This window comes from Anser cygnoides, chromosome 17, assembly GCF_040182565.1.
Source record: "Anser cygnoides isolate HZ-2024a breed goose chromosome 17, Taihu_goose_T2T_genome, whole genome shotgun sequence".
Lineage (NCBI taxonomy): Eukaryota > Metazoa > Chordata > Aves > Anseriformes > Anatidae > Anser > Anser cygnoides.
The window spans coordinates 7,404,866-7,417,707 of NC_089889.1; the positions used below are offsets into that span (position 1 = coordinate 7,404,866).

The 12,842-nt window shown below is 46.6% G+C and overlaps 1 protein-coding gene across 3 annotated transcripts in view; it reads right to left on the reverse strand.

Annotated features, from left to right (window-relative positions):
* GALNT9 (polypeptide N-acetylgalactosaminyltransferase 9) overlaps positions 1–12,842 on the reverse strand; it is a 586,151-nt gene that overhangs the window by 541,300 nt on the left and 32,009 nt on the right. For all 3 annotated transcript variants that reach the window (XM_066979038.1, XM_066979037.1, XM_066979045.1), the window contains exon 2: positions 2,331–2,584. The gene's annotated coding sequence lies outside the window, so the exon portion shown is untranslated. The remainder of the gene's footprint in view (positions 1–2,330; positions 2,585–12,842) is intronic.

Here is a 12,842-nt window from a genome sequence, read left to right on the forward strand (position 1 = left end):
AATATAGAATAAAGGAAACAAATCTATGCTGATGCTTTTTATCACTTATAAAGCTCTGAATAGGAATCAGTGCAGACTTGTTGGCTCCAAGCATAAAATACCTCTAAGTAAAAAAAATCCTTAACACCACATGTATTGCCACAGGTTATTTCTCCATGGAATACCTAAAAAGAGGTTTTTGCTGTAAGATTTCACTCACTTCTTTTAAACTCTTCTACTTTGCATTTGCAAAAGGGAAATCTGCGATAGCAGATGATAAATGTTAATGTTAGTAAATGCACTGTGCTCAGTAAAGTCATGTCGCATTCAGGCAGATGACTGCTCTCTGCGAAAGCGTCTCAGCGTGCAGACGAACCCCAACGGAGACAAGGCTTAGGGCTGGTTTGATGCTGGTACATTCTCCACGGTGCTGCTCTGCGCCCCACAGGGACCAGTCACGGGGCAGCCGCTGAAGCAGACGAAGCAGGAACACGCAGCCTGCCAGCCCTGGCACCAACAGCTCACCACTTGAATAGCCCTGCTCAGCAAAAATAGGTATCTATCTTCTCCATTTCAGAGAGAGGGAAATGATGTGCTAAACTCCCCTGCACATCTTAGCTGATGCAGTTTGGGAATAATCCGCCTTCCTTCTGCTATCAAATGAAAAAAAATAAAATCCTTGCCTCCACTCACCCAAATCTTCCAGTCGTGTCAAATCAGGTGGTACATTTTGTAATGTGGGCAAAATATGCACTGGGAATTACGCTGGGACCACTAAAGCCCTTCCACTTGCAGGATAAGAGATATGCTTCGGGCTCAGGTCCCTGGGGGTGGATGCGACCTCCCCCACACTGCCCAGCTACAGCCCCCTCCAGCCCTCGTGTGCTGACCCCCCCCAGCACATTGCCTCCCACCCACCGAGGGCTCTGGCTGGGAGCATCCTCACCCTCTATGTTTTATTTCCCGATGACTGCTCCTGTGTTAGCACGAGCATTTAATTCATTCCCCTCCTGTAGTTTAATTGCTGAAATTACGTTACAGGACTAGAGAAGGACACAAAGCACACAAATCAAACCCACAGAAACATCACGACATCCACCCATGATCCACTTCTCTTTGCAAAGAGGAAATTACTCCAGGTCAGCTTCTGCACAGCCAGTTTATTCAGCCAAGACAAGAGAGCTGTTGGAGCAAATAATTGAAGAGTAATACGATAAAACACAATATTAGTGATAACTGCCTTTACAGATTGGCCTTTGAATGAGATATGCTCAGTGCACCACACATGCCCCCCTTGCTGTCATTTTCTTGCTACGAACAGATTTGCTGAAGATTTGAGCCTTAATCTATGCAGTGTAACATTATCTGCCACGTTTGTATGCTGATATGCTGTGGTTAGACGTAGGCTGCGGCTCCCAGGGGGACTCCATAACACAAGCTGATCACGCCTGTTCCAAATAAGTGCACGCTTGTTTTTTAGGGAGACGTTTTGGTTTTCTTTTTAATATCAAACAAAAAAAGAGGCAATGACCTGGCACACAGAGGTTGCTCACACAAGTGGGCTTCACGATCGGGTCATAATTTACACACGATTGCAGAGACGAGGCATCTGCAGCTGACACAGACCAGGGAGGCTTCACAGAGCCCGTTGATGGAGCAGCCCGGATAGATGAGACACTTCTGAACCGCTTTGCACAGAAAACGCGAGCAGCCAAATGCAGACCCTCAAATGTTATCAATTAGTACTGTTATTTCTAACATGCTCAAGGTGAAATAATCAAAGTCAGGAGTGTTATCCTGAAAGGGAAGAGCACCTGCTACTCCTTTGGTCACAGTCTCCCGTTTGCTTTATCTTGTGCTTCTGACTCTTTAATCTGTTGTGGAATGTCATTTAATTAAGCATTTTCAGAGTTCACTCTAGGCCGTGGGATTATGCTGTAAGCAGGCAACACTGGCCTGAAGTTGCAATAATTAAGGCTGCGAAGGACAGCCTGGCACTTTGTCTAATCAGGGAACCAACATAAATATGCCAGAGCTGGTGTTAAATATTTCCATGGTAGAAGCACTCTGACTTACTAGATTGGCTTTCCCCTAATCAAGGAATAGAGGCATCCAAAGAGTGTGGGTTTTCAGTTACAAAGAAAAAAAAAAAACTTACAAAGGAAATGGAAAAGCAAAATGTTAGAAACACTCTTGACACCTACAGCACCTGTCCAAGTTTATAACCCTTTAATAAATGATTTTTGAGCACCAGGAAAAGGAAGAGCCAGCACACGGCACCAGTCTTCTGCACCCCAGCTCCAAAGCAGCCCTTGACCCTAGGATGGGCAGCTGTACCCTTCCCCTCGTACCTGACTTTGACGCCGCAGAGCTGAAGCCAGGGCCAGGGCTTGGGCTGGTGAGCGCAGGCACAATTCCAGCAGCCTCACAGAGTGGCCACTGCTTCCACTTTCAGGTCGGAGGAGACAGGGACAGTTCTGGGAGGCTCACTGCTCAGACCAAGCTCCCAGTGAGATGTCGGTCTATTTGACTTGGTGATACGGATTTCAAGAGCCTGGAGTCACATACAACTCTTCTTTCTCCAACGGATACCACTTCAAAGAAGCTAAATAGAGGAGAGTAGAAGCAGTAAGTGATTTGGAAAGCCGTAACGCCAGTCTTCTGCAAGCATTACCCCCACCAAAACACATGCAAGGCTTCTAAGAGTGGGCCTTGGTGGCTGAATCCCACCCACTCCCAGCCTAGAGCTCAGACACCGGCAATGCCTCTGGGCATTTCCTCCCACGGCATTGGGAATTTACACAACTTGATGTTTCTCTTATTGGTAATCCTGTCTGCTTTCCCAGTTTGCTTGGGCTCATTCTATGTTGACAGAGGCTTGCTTTATCCTTCAACATGCTTGAACACAGCAGATGGGTACAACCAGCTCAGCTACCTGCCTGGGAGTTTGTGTTCTGGTTATACTGAGAATGCTTGCAGAAATTTCTTGGACAATTAACACCACCGGGCTTCTATTGTTTCCATTATTGCCAGACACGAAAAGTTAATATAACACAACAACAGAGTTAATGGCATTACAAAGGAAAGGAAAGAATGATGCATGCAACTCAACCAATGCAAATCTGAAGGAAAGGCAAAAAGGCTGGCTAAAAAAGAAGAGAGACAAATAGGAAAGAGCTGTATATTGTAGGCATGATTTAAGGTAAGTCTGTCCTGGCTGTTAAACTGCAGGTTTCACAGGACAGGGAGAAACCCTTATGACTGTACAGCACCTAGCACAAACAGGGCTTTGGTCACTTTGATCAGGCACAGCAGCAGATTGCACAGCTGCAATTCAAATGAGTGCTTCCAGGAGCCAGGTCATTCTCCTCCTTTTATGTGCACCTGAACAAAACGCAAAACAGACTTGAAATAAGCAATATTCTTCCTTCTTGTTTTCTGCCAGGCAGGCCACAGAGCTGATAGCTTCGGGGCTGAGAAAGCAGCGCTACGTCCCCCAGTGCCTCCTCATTAGGAATAGCTCCCGAAACATGCTCAGCGTCATCTCCATTTAGCGTCAGGTGACAGACGTCTTCTTTTGCAGCATTCCCTTTAACAGTGGTATTATTACTTTTACTCGAGTGCTTTGATTTAAGCCACGGGAGATGTCACAAATTAGTGTTTACAAAACTTAACACGAGGGGGCTGTCAGTACTTGCTTGAGGATGAGGACTGAGGTTGCTGAGACCCCACTGCAGAGGCAGAGCCTCGCACCAGGAGCGAGGGTACAGGAGGACTCCTGACCTCCAGCGGAAGTGAAATTAATGATGCTCAGGATGCAGCTCGGAGGCACACTGGACTGAATCCACCACCTCTTATACCACCTCTCCCCAACCCAAAGCAAAAAGGAATTAGAAGAATAGCAGGAAAGAGGCCTGCTCGTCACAGTAAGTGCCCCATCTGCTGCGTACAGCTACAGCATCCTCACCCCGCCTGCAGGTACACACACGAGCTGTAAGCGTCTCGCAGCAAACCTTACTCATAAATGGTACCGGAGCTGCTGGGTTACACGCTGCAAGGGAACTCATTCCAAGGAGGCCTGAATAAATAACTTGCCTGCTGATTCAAGGAGATGCAAATTCTTCTGTGATCCCAGATTTCACCAATATTGCCTGCTAGCTGGGAGACTTTACTCATGGTTACATACCCAGGTGGAATAAATCTACTTTGCATTTGGGCAAGTTAAAAAAAAAAACAATTTGCAGAAGAAATGCAAATTTGATACAAGTGTGACATTCAAAATCCTTCAAAGTAGAAATACAGAAGGCATGAATGTGCAGAATGCAGAGTAGCCCTTTGAAACAGGGCTCTCCTAAGAGGTACTTCAGCACAGCCAGCTACTGCCACCGTGCCCACCAGTGATGAACAAAACCACACCACTAAGACGTCTCCAGCATTAATTCTGGCTGGCCTCAGCAGTGAAAAGGTTTGGTTTCTCGGTGTTTTTCAGGTGGTTTTTTTTTTTTTTTTGGTGGCGGTGGTGTTCTATTTAGTTATTTATTCTCAAACAGACGCAGTTATCTTTGTGACACGATCGCACCAGCTCAGAGCCACGGGTGCAGCACAGGGTCTGCATCAGAGATCTCCTCAGCCTTTCATGGTGATTCATTGCGCCATTCAGTGCAAATCATAAGCTACGAAATTGCATTATCAGTACAGCTCTTTTTAATCAATTCAAGGTACTGATGCTTAAATATCTCCTGCACTAAAAAGCAATTGCTGTTTAGACCCTTTTTTTTTTTTTTTAAGAAATCATTATAAGATTCTCATAATTACTCATCTTTCAGAGGAAGATAACGCAGACAGCTGCTATTTCAAAGGACACTTTGTATACGTAGCTCAAGCAGTCACGTCTGAAGTAGAGCAGAGATTCTCTCCGATTCAGGAACCTATTTATCGCTGTCTGCGTTGTGTGGCAGCACCGCAGCCGTCGTTACACTTGCAGCAGAGGTATTTATACATCGTGATTTGCCTAAGGACTTCTTCCTCTGCTGGGCCCCACTTCAGCAAAATATCGAAATAGGTGCTCAAGATCATGCCCCAGTGACTTACTGGAGAGGGCTGAACATCCCCAACAGGCTTCAGGGAGGTTTTTTCTCCTCTAAATGTTCCTCCCCTTATTGCTCCCAGCTCATCACACCCAGCACCCCGTCCTGCCCCACCAGCCCCCTCTGCTTGGCACGGGGGGGGTTCAGACATGGGCATTGCCCCCACACTCACCTTGGCCTCTCTAATGGGAAACCTTGGGTAAATATCTGTATGGTAGATAAGGTCACATAACGCTTCTGGGGGCGACAGCAATCTCTATCTGGAATTTAAAGAGGAAATGTGACCTTGCCTTGAAGGGCTCGAATTGAGTCTCTCCCTTCCACATCCAAAGGTAGGGCAGCACGTCCTCCTGCCCACGGACCGGGGTGTCACCACCCGACAAAGCCCTGCAGCAAGGCTGCTTCTCTTCTCCGGGGGTGCTCAGAGCAAGCAGCCAGCGCAGAGCCCACAGATGAACACACCAAGTGTAAAAATTTCTCCTACAGGGTCCCTTGAGATGACCCCTCCCATACCTGCACCCTGTTTTTTCTGGGCTCAGCCCCATCCTGCCCCGCAGGCCCAGCAGGGAGGAGATGCTGCTCCCTGGGGAGGGGGTGGCAACATGCTCAGGGAGTCAACTCCCCACCCAGCACCATTTGATGTAGCATCTGCCCCAGTGAATGCATTCAGAGGCTCCAAGAGACTGGCTAGAGACCCGCAGAGCCACGACAACCTGCCACGCCGCATTCAGTGGTAGTTCACTGCCCTGAGACCGAGGCGAACTGAGATGCAGATCTCCTCACAGCAAGGCATGGACCGTGCCTGTGACCAAACCCACCCTCCCTCCTGTTCCTGAAAGCAGGAGCAGAGCTAAGCACGGTGCCCAGCCGCCAGGTTTGGGAACTCCTGAGATGTGATGTACGACCACGATCACCCATCTTCCACACAGCGCAGGCCACATGGCTTCTGCAAATTAATGCCTATGGAAAACCAGGGACATCTCTCAGGAAAAAATCCTGACATTACAACTGCTGGTGCTGGAGAACCCAGCAGAGCTTATGTTGTTCCAATGGTTAATTATCTTCACTTTTAAAAAAGCGTGCACCCTTCTTCCCCCGACAGAAAACTGTGCCAACAAATTAGTCAGCTAATCATCGGACTGGCTCACTAGCTAACAGCTACAAACAGGTGAAAGAGATGAGAAAAATGCATGGATAAGACCAGTTCTAGAAAGGTACAGATAAAAAAAGACCCTGAAAGTTAGGTCACATTATCAGGAAGATAAAGCACGTTAGAAACCAGGACGGTACATATCTGTAATTTACGTTTCAGAACGGTCACTCCAACATCTGCAAGAGCTTTCAAGCTCCTGCTTCCCACACCCCTCTTCAAAACGTGATGCTGGTGATGACGTCCAGCAATTTTCTCAAAAACAAAGCCACTCTTACAACCGTTTGAGGTTTTGCCATATAGGAACATTGGTAAATGAATGGTAAATGAATGGAAAGAGAGAAAATACTGGGGGGTGGAGAGTGATCCAGGATCTCACCTGATTGCAATTGTTGTCCCCAACACAGCGTGGTGATTTCCCCCAACTTATAATTTAAAGCAACTCCTAATGCAATTCCACTGCTAAACATCATACTTAACACAAAGGCTCCCTGATGCCGCTAACACAGCTGGACTGCCAGCTCTGAAATGTCAGCTTTCTTCCCGACGTTGCAAAAGCTCTACTGTTAATTTTGACATCTGGTTTTTAGTGAGATGTATTTCTCGCCGAGCAAATGCACACTGACAAATCTGGGGCCCTCTGTGTATTTTGGTAAATTGCAATCTATTATGAATATATATCTTCCTATAATGAAATGTTAGCTTTGCAGTTGTAACACAAGCTGTCCAAGTATCTGGTGGGAACGTTTAATAACAATAATATTTTACTGAGGATAACACAGCTACCTCATTTAGGTACTCCTAACTCACTCTCCTGGAGGAGTTCTCCCCCTGATATATTAACAGTTAAATAGTACACAGGTGAAAGCTACTAGGTGATATTTAGATAAACTGCCCTGGCAGCTTAGAGCCTCCCTGCAGAGGAGGCAGAGCATCAACATGCCTGCATTGATCCCCAGCGGGGCCTTGCTGACAGCCAACATCGTGGATCAAGGCTGTCCTAGGAGGACACGGCTCGGTTACTGTACGCTGCTCACCTCTCAATGTGTTTCGAGGGCCTGGCCACATCTCCTGAGGCTCTGGGGGCACTGATGGGTACACCAAGCACAGCCTTCCCACCGGGAGGAGAGCAGGGCTGGTGGGAAGCGTTCCCTGCACCTGCTTCCCAGCACAGGGAAAATATTAAAGGGGTCCTTGCTCATTTAGAGTTTTTTGGTCTAGAAGATTCTGAACTCAAAATGAGCAGATCCTAACGCAAAGAATCAGTCCCCAAAGGATTTGCAGAGCACACGGAGCGTGCTGGAAGCAGGGATACCACGGACACGGTGCCCACCCAGGGCAACACTGCCAGCCCACGCACTCGCTGCAGCTCAGGCCTATGCCTCCTGCCTGCTGCCAGGCCAGCCCACATCCACAGCCGAAGCCCTGCTCACAGCAAAAGCAGGCAAAAGGCCTAAACCAAGGCCCACTTGCTTCAGTGGCTCAGCTCGACTCGGCCTCGGGTGCATATCCCAGTGAGTCACCTGCTGTCAACAGGATAATCATCCAAAGGACCTGGTGGCAGCCTGGTGGCATGCTCGTTCCCCCCCATTTCAGTGGGGCTGGCTGCCTGCTGTGAGCTAGATGAATATCTGGTGACAGGAATGGTCAGCAGCACCTTGTCGTACATCGCATTGCTACAGCACGAGTCACCAACAAACAGCAAGTCAGCGCAGAGCCACACTGCCGGCTGGAAAGGGTGCTCCAGCCCTGCGCGGTGATTCGGCACCACGTTTTTGTGCTGTACTGCAGTGCTACTTAAACTTAGCCCAAAACATTACGGATATCTGACCTACCTGACATCAAGCATTTTGTCAGGAAAGAAGAGAGACTGAACAGTTGAGTAAATCATAGCAAGTTGCGACAAAATCCACAGTGAGGCCTAGACACCAGATAAACAGACCCAAGAGGTACTCAGACGAGTGCATAATTAGTAATCCTATTAATTTCACAAGAACCGCTCTCAGATTGTAGCACCTAGAAAGAGAACACTAAGAAGTCATTAAAATTTTTGTTGTTGTTCTAGAAAAATGCATGTGTGTAGCCCAAAGGTAGCTCAGCCACCCTGGTGCTACGATTACCCCGGATTTATCACCAGGCTTGGTGCGGGGCAAGGGGGAATTTCCCCAGAACTCTGCATGCAGATTGCTTGCAGCAGTCACACACAAGAGGAATAATAAATATTGCAGGTTCACATTTCTTCCAAATTGCTCATCATGTTTTGTTCTACCACAAAATCTGGAGCACTACCAAGTCAGTAACAAGACTCTGGGCATCTAAATCTCAAGGTAATCAGGATCTAGCTTTTCCATCTCACATTGATGCCTTATCCAGCTACTGGAAGAGCTTTGAGCCTAGTCAACAAGCAGTTCACACCTCTTATGGTCAAATTCATTATTATACTATTCAGTTGCATTGTGCTTTTATGCTATTTTGTTGCATTGTGATTTTAAGGGCTTCTTCACAGAGATGCAAAGCTCACAGTGGAAAGACTTAGCTGGCACTACGGATCTGGATCAGGCCCCAGTGAATGGAAGAGAATTAATGTTAGTTCTTAACTTCACTATTTTAGCATGACGTGCCCCCAGGCTTGCTGCTTGTCTTAGCAGAAGCACTATCTTCTGTTTAGGCATGACAATATTTGTCAAGTGTAATGCTCATTAGTCTGCTGTGTGGTCAGGCTAGCAGTGTATAAACACTCTGAAAGATCAGGTAGGGACTAAAGGTCTGCTCTTTGTGGTCAATTATAGCCATCAACATTAATGATGCCACCATGGAGAGCTATGCAGGAAGAGAAGTGCTTTTCCAAGGTTAGTCTTAACAACATACCTTGGCTACGAGAAGCTGGCAATGAAAAATGTAGTGTGCACCTCCAGGCTTCATCTAACCCTCTCAGTGATTTATTTCAAGAACAATCCAATGGCTTTTTTTTTTTTTTTAATACCTGAATAAAAGACAAGCTTTCTAACCTCAAGTGCATTCTCATGTATTTTTCAGAACTCACACTGTTGGTGATACTTAAACCTGGTATTTAATCAAAAGGAAAAAAAGCTGCACAGGGGCTGATGAAAGTTTCCCATCTCTGCCTTCACTTTTGCCTCTGCACCTTTTCCCCAAAAATCTGGGATCTCCCAAAAAAGCAGAGATTTTTGACTGCATTTGCTTGGAGAGAGTTCATGGTTCCACTTCCTATAAGAACTGGGAAAAGTCAGTAAACATTCCCCTCCCTCCTTGGAAAATTTCTTTTAAAACTTTTTCAAAAAACAATTTTAAATAGGGCTAGAGGTTTCCAGATCTCTCTCAAAAAGAACAGGGTAAAAATAAAAACACTTGAATTCTTAGAAAAGCAGAAGACTTGGCATTATTAAAAATATATATCTGTCAAGGCAAAAAAAAATCCCTATTGCAAAACTAACAGTATGGGTAGTCATCCTCGGCTGGCAGCATCCCGCTTACTATCAAGGGAGAAGAACCACTCCCTGCTGCTCCCCTGCCATCCCACTGAAGGGCAGAGCTTTGGGAAAGCAACACCAAAGCAAGCAGAAATAGCTCGAGATTTTGAAATCCTTATATAGTTCCCCAAGCCGGCTGGAGCACTATAAATATAAACGAGAATGATACAGCAATAGCATGTCCTGAAACCCCAGCGAAATTTGGCATACGTATAACTGTCTCTATGAATCCCATCCACTCAGAACTAGGTAAGCGTGGATACTCCCAATTAAAAAATAAATCCCAAATGCACGTTCCAGCCCTTCCCTGAACAGGAAACAACTTAAGCACAGGCTTAATTTTAAGCAGGACTGTAAGAAACATGCATTGCAGTTTGGGAACAGGTTTAATGCTTCACTAAGGAGTGCTTTGATCAGAGCCATCATTTGTTTAACCCATGACCATTGATTTCAATTTAATTGGCATCTATCATCTTCACCAATGCAGCATAATAGAGCACTAATATTAGGTTCTTTGACATATTCCATTCCTTTAATTGCATTTGCTGGCCCAAACAGGACCCTACATGTAAGGTTATTTATGTACTTGTCCACACAGCAGACTGCACAGCAAACAGTAGCATTCAATATTTGATGCATTCTCTGAAAAAAGAAAGCCACGTTTTCTCTAAGTGAGGTGTAGCTCAGTCAGTAATTCAAACTCTCAGCATCCATGAAATCCTGCAATCCATTTATGCCCGCTTTGTAGAACTGATATTTGCTTGGTGGTCTAAAGCCTTTTATTTTTCTTTTCCTTTCCAGCATGTGCTCTTGTACTTACCAGGGCACTTACAGTATTATTTAGGTTGCTGCCTGCGATATTTTCAAGCTACTAGAAGACAGTTTCTTAGACATTTTCATAATGTTTTGAAATGCTGATGAGGATTTAGCATTAAAATTAATGGCAGCCAGCCGTGGTCTTTCAGATGTGAAAGACTCCACAGTATTTTCTGAGGAAAAAAGGTGGGGGGAAAAAGAATGGAGATATAAATAGCCAGTCTTGCTTTTCTCTAGGCAGGATCCTTTTAATCATGTAAAATAGATTTTAAAGATTAAAGACTCTAGGCTCTGTTCTGCCTTTGCTCATGACTCGTATCACAAATTTTTTGTTTGTAATTTGAATGAAAAAGGACACACTGTGTTTTCATTTGCATTACCCCGAACTGGAATTTCTCCTTGAAGAACACAGCCCCTTCTTCCTCCGTGGTGAAGAGAGCACCACGTGCCTGGGTGGAACACCACAAAACAGGAGAAAAATCCCAAATCATTACCCTGCTTCTTGGACTTGGACCTTCCTTTTTCTGAGATTCAATTTCAGGCTATAACTTATAGGCAGAAAAGGAGACAGAGGAATTACTGGTCCAGCAGCTCCGTCTGTATATGTATGAGCTGCAGTTCCAGTTTTCACCCAGACATCATCACACTGCACATGGAAGAGCCTGCACTTCCTGAGACAGGAGCATCAGCACCGCTCCAGGGAACCTGCCTGCGCCAGGGGTGAGAGGTGTCCTGTGCCTGGGCAGAGCTCAGGGATGTGGGGAGGCTCTGGGACAACAGCCAAAGGCAGGGGGCAGAGAGGAAAGGGCCAGCTGTGCAGGGAAAAAGTGAACTGAGGTTCTGCAGGAACTGCGTGGCCTGATAGAGGTCAGGAGAGGAGATGAACTAGAGAGCTGGGGCAGAATAAACTGCCTGTGCCTAGCTAGGGGAACCAAGGTCCTTCCTTCACCTGCCACTTGCATGACAAACCCTGCTTTGCCCTATCACCCGCTCTCACCAAGGCAGGCAAACACAACAGGAGTCACATCTGAGCACACATCTTTCCTTCTTCTTAATCTTTTTCTAATTCACCAGTGTGCAAGCAACTCTGACCTGCTAACCAAGTGGTCCTTTCTCCACCACAACTTGCAGCTCCTCAAAGCTGCAGCTGTAGTCCCGCCTAGTTTCCAGCCGTGCTGCTCCTGGAGCAGGAGGTCCCTCAGCTCCTCGTGATTCTGAGGCCAACAAAACTCAGTCCTGGGATGTATCAATCTTAGTTGTACTTTAAATAAACTACAGAACACTTGGGTAATTCCTCTCGACTGCACTAGTACCCAGAGCATCCTAGCTTTGTTCCATATGCTAAGATATCACTGAGCACGTAGCCTTCCTTAAAGGACCACCAAAAGCCATCAGTTGTGGACAAGTATTCTTTCTACTAGGTATTTTTACATTCATCAGCCACAGAATAGCAGGGAAGCAAAGATCACTTGGATACAGACATCTTTCTAATGACATTGGGAATCCCCCCTGAAATCCTTCTTGCCAAGCCCATGACTGTTTTCAGGTGGGCTCCGCCACCAAGGGGCTGAGGAACAGAGCCCTGTATTTGCCACACACACGGCCTAGGGGAAGACATGGGGAAATGGAGGAGAGAGAAAAGCAGCATTTGGATTTCAGAAGCTGTCCTGGTTCCTAGCAGCAACTCGTTGGGGACAGCATGGCCTGTGCGAAAATAAATGTGCAACCTTCTTCCAAGAGAAGAAAACCCATCTGCAATTACAACGACAGACTTTGTCTTGACAGCGCTGGAAATAAAGTTCACGAAGCACACACAGCGTGGGAAGCGTCAGAGCAAACCTCCCACACGCGCCTCCACCAGCGCAACCAGGGGCTAAGGGCGGTTTGTTCCCAGTCTCTGCCTGCTTCTGCCTCTCGGCTCAGAGTGGCCACCAGTGTTTTCGATTAATTCCAGGTGGCTTCGTGCTGCAGGCACTGATCCACTTGGAGCTGAACCAAAACCGCTCCCCTCGCTGCACAGATAGCGCACATGCTCTGCTCCCTCACAGGCTGCAGATCTGTTTCAAGGTCCTGACCCTAGTTTTTAAAGCCCTTAATAGGCGAAGGCCTAATGAACCTCGGAGACAGCTTCTTACTCTGCAATCCAAAGCAGCAGCTGGGAGTGCTCTGGGCGAGCAGGGCTGACCGAGCTCAGGGTGAAACCCTCCTCCTTTTCTGCATCTGAGCCTCTTGCTACCAAAGTCTTGGCCCTGTCTTTTACCAATGGCAACACCACCTCACATCATCTGCAGGCCTGCCACAGCCTTCTTTGCTATTGCT